This window comes from Magnolia sinica, chromosome 12, assembly GCF_029962835.1.
Source record: "Magnolia sinica isolate HGM2019 chromosome 12, MsV1, whole genome shotgun sequence".
Taxonomy (NCBI): Eukaryota; Viridiplantae; Streptophyta; class Magnoliopsida; order Magnoliales; family Magnoliaceae; genus Magnolia; species Magnolia sinica.
The window spans coordinates 20,132,698-20,143,470 of NC_080584.1; the positions used below are offsets into that span (position 1 = coordinate 20,132,698).

Sequence of the window (10,773 nt, forward strand, 5' to 3'; positions counted from 1 at the left end):
TTGAGGAAGGAAGCTACTAAATAAGATTGTCTTCAAAAGGAGGAGCTCTCAAATCTTCAGACATTCATCATTGCCTTTTCCGGGTTCTTCCTTCCAGTTCTCGTTTACATAGTTTTCTCTTGTTTTTAGGAATTCATAACTTTTTCTTTTAGTCTTATTCATCTTAGGTTGCATCCTAGTTTAGTTTTCTTTCTTATATTGATAACATAGTTTATGCTAGGACGTAGATCTCTGAACATAGAACTAGCACCTTTTGATCCTGAAATAGAAAGAACCTTTCATAGAAGATTTAGAAACATCCTATTTAAAATGGCGGAAGAGAATGGAACTAAAGCTCTTAGAGATTATTCAGCTCCTGTCCAATTCAATGCGCCTTCATGTATAGTATTGCCTACCACCACGGCAGCACACTTTGAACTTAAACCTGGGGTCATACAACTGTTGCCATCCTTTTATGGTTCAGATAAGGAGGATCCATATCATCATGTGAAAGAATTCTTAGACATTTGCTCCACTTTTGGAGATGATTCGATCCGTTTGCGCCTTTTTCCTTTTTCTTTGAAGGATAAGGCGAAAGCATGGTTGAATTCTCTAGGAGTTGGGTCTATCACTACATGGGATCAACTGTCTAAGAAGTTCTTAAATAAGTTCTTCCCGGTTCACAAAACTAATGCTCTCCGTAGAGAAATTACGAATTTCACACAAAAAGAGGGTGAGCACTTTCATGAATGTTGGGAAAGATGGAAGGATTTACTTCTTAAATGTCCACACTATGGTTTTGAAAAGTGGCAACAGGTTCAATACTTCTATGATGGTCTGACACCCCAAAACCGTCGCATGGTTGACGCCACCAGTGGAGGATCATTCATGACCAAAAGTGATGTTGAGCGTGGAATTTCTTTGAAACCTTGTGTGAAAATTCCCAACAATGGGACTACTCAAATAGAGGTGAAAGGAGTCCCCAACCACAGAAGAAAGGTGGTATATATGAGGTAGGAGTCACGCCAGATCTTTATGCCAAAATCGATAGCCTGACAAAGAAAGTGGATGCTTTAATGTTAAATAATGGACCTCCACAAACAACTCAAGTCGAGTCTTGTGCCACATGTTCTAGTCCCGCCCATCCTACGCCGTCTTGTCCATCTAGTTCAGCATTTTCAGAATTTCTCCCTGAACAAGTACATGCTATGAACACCTTTCGGAGACCTGGGAATGATCCTTACTCAGACACCTACAATCCAGGATGGGCTAGACATCCAAATTTCTCTTGGGCAAAAGGACCACAACAAGGAGGACCATCTGGAAATCCTCCTATGCCATCTTACTCCCAAGTTGGCAGTCAACAACCTCAGCAGTTCTCACAGTATCAATAAGTGCCTCCACAATCTAGGAAACCATCTCTTGAGGATACACTCAATCTTTTCATACAGAGTTCACTTCAATTTCAAAAAGACACCCAACATACTTTACTAGCTAACCAGCAGAGTTTACATGCAAATGCGTAATCCATTGCCAAGCTGGAAGTACAGTTGGGTCAACTTGCTGTCACATTGAGTGAGAGAGAGAAGGGCAAGTTCCCTAGCCAACCTGTGGTAAATCTAAAAGGACAGATGAGATTGGCTCTAATTCAAACCAAGAACAATATCATGAGCAAGCCAAATCAATCATTACCCTTAGGTCCGGTAAACAGATCGAGAACAAAGTAGATATGCCTAGGGAAGAATCAAAGTCCAATGTGGAAGATCAAAATGAAATGGAAAGACATACTAGTGCATCCAAAGTCCAACAACACTCTGACTCTCCAGGAACTACTCATGTGCCGTCTTGTGTGCCTAAAGCACCTTTTCCTCAACGTCTGGCACCGGTTAAGAAAGGAAACAACTTTAATGAGATATTGGACATGTTTAAGCAAGTCCAAATCAACATTCCGTTGCTTGATGCTATCAAGCAAGTCCCTGCTTACGCTAAGTTTCTTAAAGATTTATGCACTCAAAAGCGTAAGATGAATGTTCATAAGAAGGTCTTCCTTGCAGAGCAACTCAGCTCCATGATTCAACACAACACCCCTCCTAAATTTAAGGATCCAGGAGCTCCTACCATTTCTTGTGTCATAGGAGAGCATAAGGTTCAGAAAGCGTTGCTTGATTTAGGGGCCAGTGTTAATTTGTTACCATATTCGGTCTATGAGCAGCTAGGACTTGGTGAGCTGAAACCAACTAAAATAACACTCTAACTAGCTGATAGATCTGTCAAGGTGCCCCATGGTGTTATTGAGGATGTGCTAATCCAGGTTGACAAATTTTATTTTCCAGTGGATTTCATAGTTCTAGATACTCAGCCTGTCCAGAATCCTACAAGTCAAATCCCGGTTATCTTAGGACGTCCATTCTTGGCCACATCCAATGCAATCATAAATTGCAAGAACGGAGTTATGAAGCTATCTTTTGGTAACATGAAGATTAAACTCAATGTTTTCAATGCTGGACAACAAATGTCAGACTCGGATGATATATTTGAAGTGAACATGATTGAGAGTCTAGTGCATGATTCTTTCCTTGAAACTTCCGAAGACGCTCTTGAGACTTGTTTAGCACATTTTGGCAGAGATTTTGACATAGAAAGTTCCATCCAGGAAGTCAATGCATTGCTTGACTCTAATCCAGAAATGAATACAACAAAATGGAAAGCTAGAGTGGAACCTCTTCCACCATTTGAGTCTAAACTGGTCCCATCTATTGAGAAACCACCCAAAGTCGACCTTAAACAATTACCTGAAACTCTCAAGTATGCATTTTTAGGACCTTCTGAAACCCTGCCTGTCATCATAGCTGCTAACCTTGATAAAGAACAGGAGGGTAAATTGCTTAATGTTCTTAGAGAACATAAGGCAGCTATTGGGTGGACAATAGCGGACATAAAGGGAATAAGCCCCACGGTGTGTATGCATCGTATTCATCTTGAAGAGAACGTGAAAACATCGCGTGAAATGCAAAGGAGGCTTAACCCTAACATGAAAGATGTCGTTCGGGCTGAGGTGCTAAAATTGTTAGATGTTGGTATCATTTACCCCATTTCAGATAGCACATGGGTCAGTCCAGTTCAAGTTGTTCCTAAAAAGTCTGGGATTACGGTGAAAAAGAATGAGGATAATGAGTTAGTACCAAAGCGCATGACTACGGGTTGGCGAGTTTGTATTGATTACCGTAAACTGAACCTGGTCACAAGGAAGGATCACTTTCCTCTTCCTTTCATAGACCAGATGCTTGAGAGATTGGCAGGGCATAGCTATTATTGTTTCCTGGATGGTTATTCCGGGTATAATCAGATTCCCATTGCTCCCGAGGATCAAGAGAAAACCACATTTACATGTCCGTTTGGCACATATGCCTATCGGCGTATGCCATTTGGATTGTGTAATGCGCCTGCGACCTTCCAACGATGCATGATGAGTATTTTTTCAGATATGGTTGAGCGTTTTCTTGAGATTTTCATGGATGATTTTTCAATTTTTGGCTCTTCATTTGATGAATGTTTATACCATCTATCTCTTGTCTTGGAAAGATGTGAAAAAACGAACCTGGTATTGAATTGGGAAAAGTGTCATTTTATGGTTCAAAAAGGGATTGTACTCGGGCATGTTATTTCAAGTAAAGGCATTGAAGTTGATAAAGCCAAGATTGATTTAATTTCTAGCCTTCCTCCACCTAGAATGGTTAAGGAGATTAGATCATTCTTAGGGCATGCGGGATTCTACAGGAGATTCATTAAGGATTTTAGCAAAATTTCTTGACCCTTATGCAATTTACTAGCTAAAGATGTTGCTTTTGTCCTTAATGATGAGTGTCGGCAAACTTTTGATAAGTTGAAGCATTTACTGACTTCTGCTCCAATCATCCAACCACCTGACTGGAGTTTACCTTTTGAGCTTATGTGTGATGCTTCGGATTATGCTGTTGGAGCCGTCCTAGGACAGAGATTGAACAAAATGCCTCATGTCATTTATTATGCTAGTAGGACTCTAAATGATGCACAGCTTAACTACTCTACCACTGAAAAAGAATTGTTGGCGGTGGTATTTGCTCTAGACAAATTCAGGTCGTATCTCATAGGATCAAAAGTTATAGTGTTCTCAAATCATGCAGCATTGAAATATCTTCTTTCTAAAAAAGACGCTAAACCTCGATTGATTCGGTGGATTCTCTTGCTACAAGAATTCGATATTAAAATTCGGGATAAAAAGGGTTCCGAAAATGTAGTAGCCGACCATTTGTCTAGACTTGTCTTAGAGTCCACAGTGGATCCTTTGCCAATGAATGAGTCTTTCCCTGATGAACAACTTCTAACTATTTCTCAATTACCTTGGTACGCGGACATTGTAAACTATCTTGTTACAGGTCAACTTCCTTCTCATTGGACTAAACAAGATAAATCCAAATTTCTTGCTGAGGTTAAACATTTCTTTTGGGATGACCCATACTTATTCAAAATTTGTCCTGATCAGATTATTAGGAGATGTGTGCCTGAGAGTGAGTTTCATAGTATAATCTCCTTTTGTCATGATCATGCCTGTGGTGGTCATTTTGGTTCAAAGAAAACAGCTGCGAAAGTCTTACAAAGTGGATTTTATTGGCCTACACTGTTTCGAGACACCCATGCCTTTTGTTCAACATGTGATAAATGCCAACGTACTGGTAATATTTCCCATAGGAACATGATGCCACTTACCAATATTCTCATTGTTGAAATATTTGATGTTTGGGGTATTGACTTCATGGGCCCATTTCCCCCGTCATTTGGTTGTGTATATCCTTGTGGCCGTCGACTATGTCTCTAAGTGGATTGAAGCAGTGCCATGTAAAACGAATGATCATAGAGTTGTGGTCCGTTTCTTAAAAGAAAATATCTTTTCTCGTTTTGGCACTCCTCGAGCAATTATAAGTGATGGGGGTACTCATTTTTGCAACAAACCGTTTGAATCTTTAATGAAGAAATATTCCATCACTCATAAAGTTGCAACGCCATATCATCCACAAACAAGTGGTCAAGTTGAGGTGTCAAATCGGGAGATTAAACAAATTTTAGAGAAAACGGTTCGCCCCGATCGTAAGGATTGGTCGCAACGGTTGAATGATGCTCTTTGGGCATATCGTACTGCTTTCAAAACTCCGATTGGAATGTCTCCGTACAGGCTTGTATTTGGGAAAGCCTGTCACGTACCTGTAGAATTAGAACATCATGCGTATTGGGCCATCAAAACTTTTAATTTCGATTTGCACAAGGCCGGATCACACCGTAAACTTCAACTCAATGAGTTAGAGGAAATTCGAAATGAGGCATATGAGAATGCAAAAATTTATAAAGAGCAGACAAAAATCTTCCATGACAAAGCAATTCTTCGCATGACATTTGAACCGAACCAGAAGGTCTTACTGTACAATTCTAGGCTACGCCTCTTTCCTGGAAAACTACGTTCACGGTGGTATGGTCCTTATCAAGTCGTAAAAGTATTTCCTCATGGAGCAGTTGAGATTCAAAATCTAACAGACGGGAATATCTTTAAAGTAAATGGTCAACGGCTGAAACCATATTTAAATGATTTAGTGAACAAAGATGTGGAGGAAATTTATTTGGCGGACCCAGGTTATCAAGATTGATTAGTTCATGGTCCACTCTTGTCTGGCTGAAGACGTTAAACTTAGCGCTTCTGGGAGGCAACCCAGTTTTTCATTCCATTTCACTTTTCTCATTTATGAGTTCAATGTTTGTGGGTAGCATTGCTGCAAACCCTCATGAGACTACAACTCGTCCACTAGGAGTAACCTAGGGGTTTAAAGGCTTGTTGCATACGCTAAATGTAATCGAGAGCACCTACGAAAGTGGTATAGATAGGATTTTCTTTTTGCGCTTTTATCATTTTGCTTTTGTTGATTTCTCTCTTATGCTGGCTCGCTCTTACATGGATATTTTTTTTTGGAAAGCCTCTAGATTCTTTCATACATGTACTATTTGTCCATCACTCCTCTTTTATTTTCATTGTCCCATATGCATTTTATGCTTATTTCTTTTACATTGATGACAGTGTAGATTTTAGGTTGGGGGTGGGCGATTAGATTACCTGCGATCAGATTACCTCATCAGTATTTTCTTGGTCTTGAGCACAAATTGTGAAAATTTTTAAAATTTTCTGGAATTTCTTATGCATCTGAAGTGATTGTGAAGGATAAGGGTGATTTTAACATTGCAAGGTATAGAATGTTCGTAATTTATAACTCTTGGATTCAGCCATCGGTTAGATTTCACAGTTAAGTTTAAATTGTTAACCCATGATTAGAACTTTTAAACATTGATTGAGTCATGATCTCACATATCACATCTCGGTTGCACATTAAGGTTCCGTTTCAACATTAAATGATTAACTTGGTAATCACTAAGCATGAAAGAAACCAGCCTAAAATTTTTAGCTTCGGTCTATAACTAAGAATTGAGAGAAAGCGTAAGTCATATAATCTTCACCATAGGTTTGCTCCCTATATACGAAGATTGGATTCCCCATGGTTGACATGAGAAAAGGGTTTGGAGTATAATCTTTACCATAGGTTTGCTCCCTATAGGTGAGGATTTGATTCCCTTCCTTGGCGTTACTGTTCAAGAAAAAAATCAAAGGCTGATAGAATGAAAAGTTAATCTGTAAGGCAAGTGTTGGTTTCAGTTGTCATGCATTCCGTTGTTAATTACCAATGATATCATGAAATTGACAATTGGATCTCTTAATGATAGTAAGCCGAGATTACTCTATACGCTCGTGGAACTCAATGTTTAGAATATTCTAATTAATGGATTAATATTTTGAAATTGATTATGAAGTTTATCGTGAGCTTGATTCCAAAAAGGAAAAAATTCTGTGCACTGTTCATGAATCTTAAGAATTCTCGCGCCTCGACGATCTGTTCACAAGTCATTCGGGTTCACAAGAATTGTCAAGTATTTCTGAAATTATTTTTTCGCATGTTTTGCTCGGGACTAGCAAAATGTTGGTTGGGGGTTGTGATGAGGGTCGAATATTGCATATCAGACCCTAATTATTGCCTGATTTTACGTACATGATATCGTTTAACGGAATATTTTAATTATATTTTTGTTACAGGATGAAATCAGGAGCGTTAATGGAAAAAGAGTATTACAAGCATGAATTTGACACTCTGAAGTCACCAGAGCAAGGGACGCACTCCAGGGAATTAAGACTGAAGAATTTACATGCCAGGGACCCATGGAAATCAAGCCGTTCACGTTAAAAAGGCCTGAAAATGGTCCAAAATGCAAGATCACATGGTTTCTGCCATCCGATTGACTCGAAACTTCATACATGATCTGGAGGCCATAAATAAACCGTACATATTAAATTTCAACCATTGGATATTTTGAAAAGTGGGCCAACGGACAGATCAACCCATTAATCTTCAATTTTAGGCCCACCTACAATCTGGATATACTTTAAAGTTGACTTAGACGGTTTAAATAAGATGAGCAATAGGATGGACGGATTGGATTTCTCGAAAGCATCACAGTGGACCCATATCTATAACGTGTGTACATAGTGCACATGTGCACTGCCTGAGCACCGAACGGACTTAAGTTGGTCAGCGCTGCTGACCCGACTCCCTTTTCAAAAATAGAAATTTCCGTTTCAGCGCCGCGTAACGGACGGAAGATCCATTTTTACGGACCACTGTGGGCCCCACCGGTAGCACGTACGTTTAATCTAAACCGTTCATCATGTAGAAGGGTTTAAAATCTACAAAACCATGTTTACAGTTTGTGCCCATACGTGCACACGTGTGAGCTACAGAGGTCACAAGCGGGCTGCCCTATAACGTTCAAAAAGATCTCAGCATAATTCCTTCTCTGGGCCGCGTCCACGCAAATTCAAAACCACCCATATGCAGTCGAAATCTCGTCCTGAATCCAATGTACGGGGTGGATTTTCCTGAAAATTCTTATGTGGGGTCCACCGAGCATCACAGCGTAGGACGTGCGAAAGCTTACGCACGTCCGCGAAGAGCATTTTTTTCGGGCGGTTGTGGCCCACCATCTTCGATCAGATGGAAGATCTGATCTGTCCATCATGTAGAACAGCCAAAAACGTCCTAGGAGACGTTGATTTTACGGAAAAAAATGCTTTTCGCGGACGTGCGTAAGCTTTCGCACGTCCAATGCTGTGATGCTCGGTGGGCCCCACATAAGAATTTTTGAGAAAATCCACCCCGTACATTGGATTCAGGACGAGATTTCGACCGCATATGGGTAGTTTTGAATTTGCGTGGACGCGGCCCAGAGAAGGAATCATGCTGAGATCTTTTTGAACGTTATAGGGCAGCCCGCTTGTGACCTCTGTAGCTCCCACGTGTGCATGTATGGGCACAAACTGTAAACATGGTTTTGTAGATTTTAAACCCTTCTACATGATGAACGGTTTAGATTAAACGTACGTGCTACCGGTGGGGCCCACAGCGGTCTGTAAAAACGGATCTTTCGTCCGTTCGCGGCGCTGAAACGGAAATTTTCGTTTTTGAAAAGGGTGTCGGGTCAGCAGCGCTGACCGACTTAAGTCCGTTCGGTGCTCAGGCAGTGCACATGTGCACTATGTACACACGCTATAGATATGGGTCCACTGTGATGCTTTCGAGAAATCCAATCCGTCCATCCTATTGCTCATCTTATTTAAACCGTCTAAGTCAACTTTGAAGTATATCCAGATTGTAGGTGGGCCTAAAATTGAAGATTAATGGGTTGATCTGTCCGTTGGCCCACTTCTCGAGATATCTAATGGTTGAAATTTAATATGTACGGTTTATTTATGGCCTCCAGGTCATGTATGAAGTTTCGAGTCAATCGGATGGCAGAAACCATGTGATCTTGCATTTTGGACCATTTTCGAGCCTTTTTAACGTGAACGGCTTGATTTCCATGGGTCCCTGGCATGTAAATTCTTCAGTCTTAATTCCCTGGAGTGCGTCCCTTGCTCTGGTGACTTCAGAGTGTCAAATTCATGCTTGTAATACTCTTTTTCCATTAACGCTCCTGATTTCATCCTGTAACAAAAATATAATTAAAATATTCCGTTAAACGATATCATGTACGTAAAATCAGGCAATAATTAGGGTCTGATATGCAATATTCGACCCTCATCAATACTACATTCAAACGTTGGATGATGTCATTCCATACACTCAGTCTCAATGGCGACCCCCATATATATTTCACACTTTCTCTTATATTCTCTATAGTGTTGTCAATTTCTTTCAGCCCTTCTTGTACAATCAAATTTACAATATGGGCACAACATCTGACCTGAAATATTTTTCCTTCAAAAAATAAATTTCTGTAGCCCTGAACTGGTTACATAAGCATGAAATGACACTATCATTTGCTGAAGCATTGTCTAAAGTTATTGCTGAAATTTTCTTCTCATTGCCCTAGCCTTCTAGACAATTGTAGGTGCAATCTGAAATAAGTAAACCAGTATGTGAAGGATGAAGGTTGCGGAAGTTCAAAAATCTCTTGTAGAGTTTCTAATCCTTATTGACATAGTGAGCGGTTAATTCAATGTATCATTTTATTTGATTGGACGTCGTCCATAAATCAAACGTTAAACCTATTATGGACACTGAAGCTAAAACTTCTATCAGTTTCATCTTATCCTTTGCGTACATCTTCATGCACTCTCTCTGCACTGTAACGCGTGAGACATTCTCAGCCCGAGAATTAAGCAATTGACAGAAAGCCTTAAACCATTTACTTTTTATCATCCTAAAAGGTTTTTCTTTCAGAATCATTAATCTAGCATATCACTCATTCAGCTTTTCTTTATCAAACTTATGAGTGGACACTACGCCTTGTGAGTCGTCCCCTTCTGACTTTGTAAATGACAGCAACTGTTGGTCGGGAGGAGGGAGTCTTGGTCTCTTAGGACATGTCTTCAAATGTCTGTTTAGATGTGTCGTAGATCCTCCTGGAGTCTTCCTGTATAACCCTTTTTAGTGATTACACTTTATCTTTTGTACACCATTAACTATCACATCTTCGAAATCATCCTACACTACTGATCTCTTCTTCTTCCCTTTGCATGCAGTTGACATGTCTGTGTCACCCTCTACGATTAGAGGAGATGTGGCTGATGCACCCATTCCAGGGGTATTTGGGCTTTCGTCTTTACTAGTCATCTATAAAATAAAGTTCTCGATATGTTATACGGCTATACCTAGACGACTAGACCGCTAGATGGGCATACTTACTTAACTGTCTAAATCAGTCACCCATTAAAGGTTGGATAGATTGTAATGCCTTCATTTTTAATTTAAATGCTACGCTGAAATCCCGACAGCATCTCCCCTTATCTCTTGAGAATATATTAATATTATATTTGATTCCCATGTCAATTATCAACACAAAGTGTGGACATTTGACGTCAGAAATAAATACATGAAATATATCCAAAGAGAAAAAGGAGAGATGAAACCAGAACAGATATATACATTTAAATTGGAATAAATGAAGACATTACAATCTATCTAACCCGGAATTGTTCAAAAATGGACAATTTGAGAATTTCTATGCATCCAAGAACATACTGAATCTATGTCTGGCAACATAGAAATCCTTAAATGGGCAACTGATTATCCTATACTACAACTAGAACAATACAAATAATTCATATCTATGCAAATAAAGGAGTAGGCTGAGATTGACATTCATCATCTAGCTAACTAATAACAA

The 10,773-nt window shown here is 39.7% G+C and overlaps 1 non-coding gene across 1 annotated transcript; it reads right to left on the minus strand.

Annotated features, from left to right (window-relative positions):
- Positions 1 to 672: 672 nt before the first annotated feature.
- LOC131222036 (small nucleolar RNA R71) lies at positions 673 to 779 on the minus strand. The gene has a single exon (XR_009159744.1). It is a non-coding gene; the product is annotated as a small nucleolar RNA R71 (small nucleolar RNA).
- Positions 780 to 10,773: the final 9,994 nt, after the last annotated feature.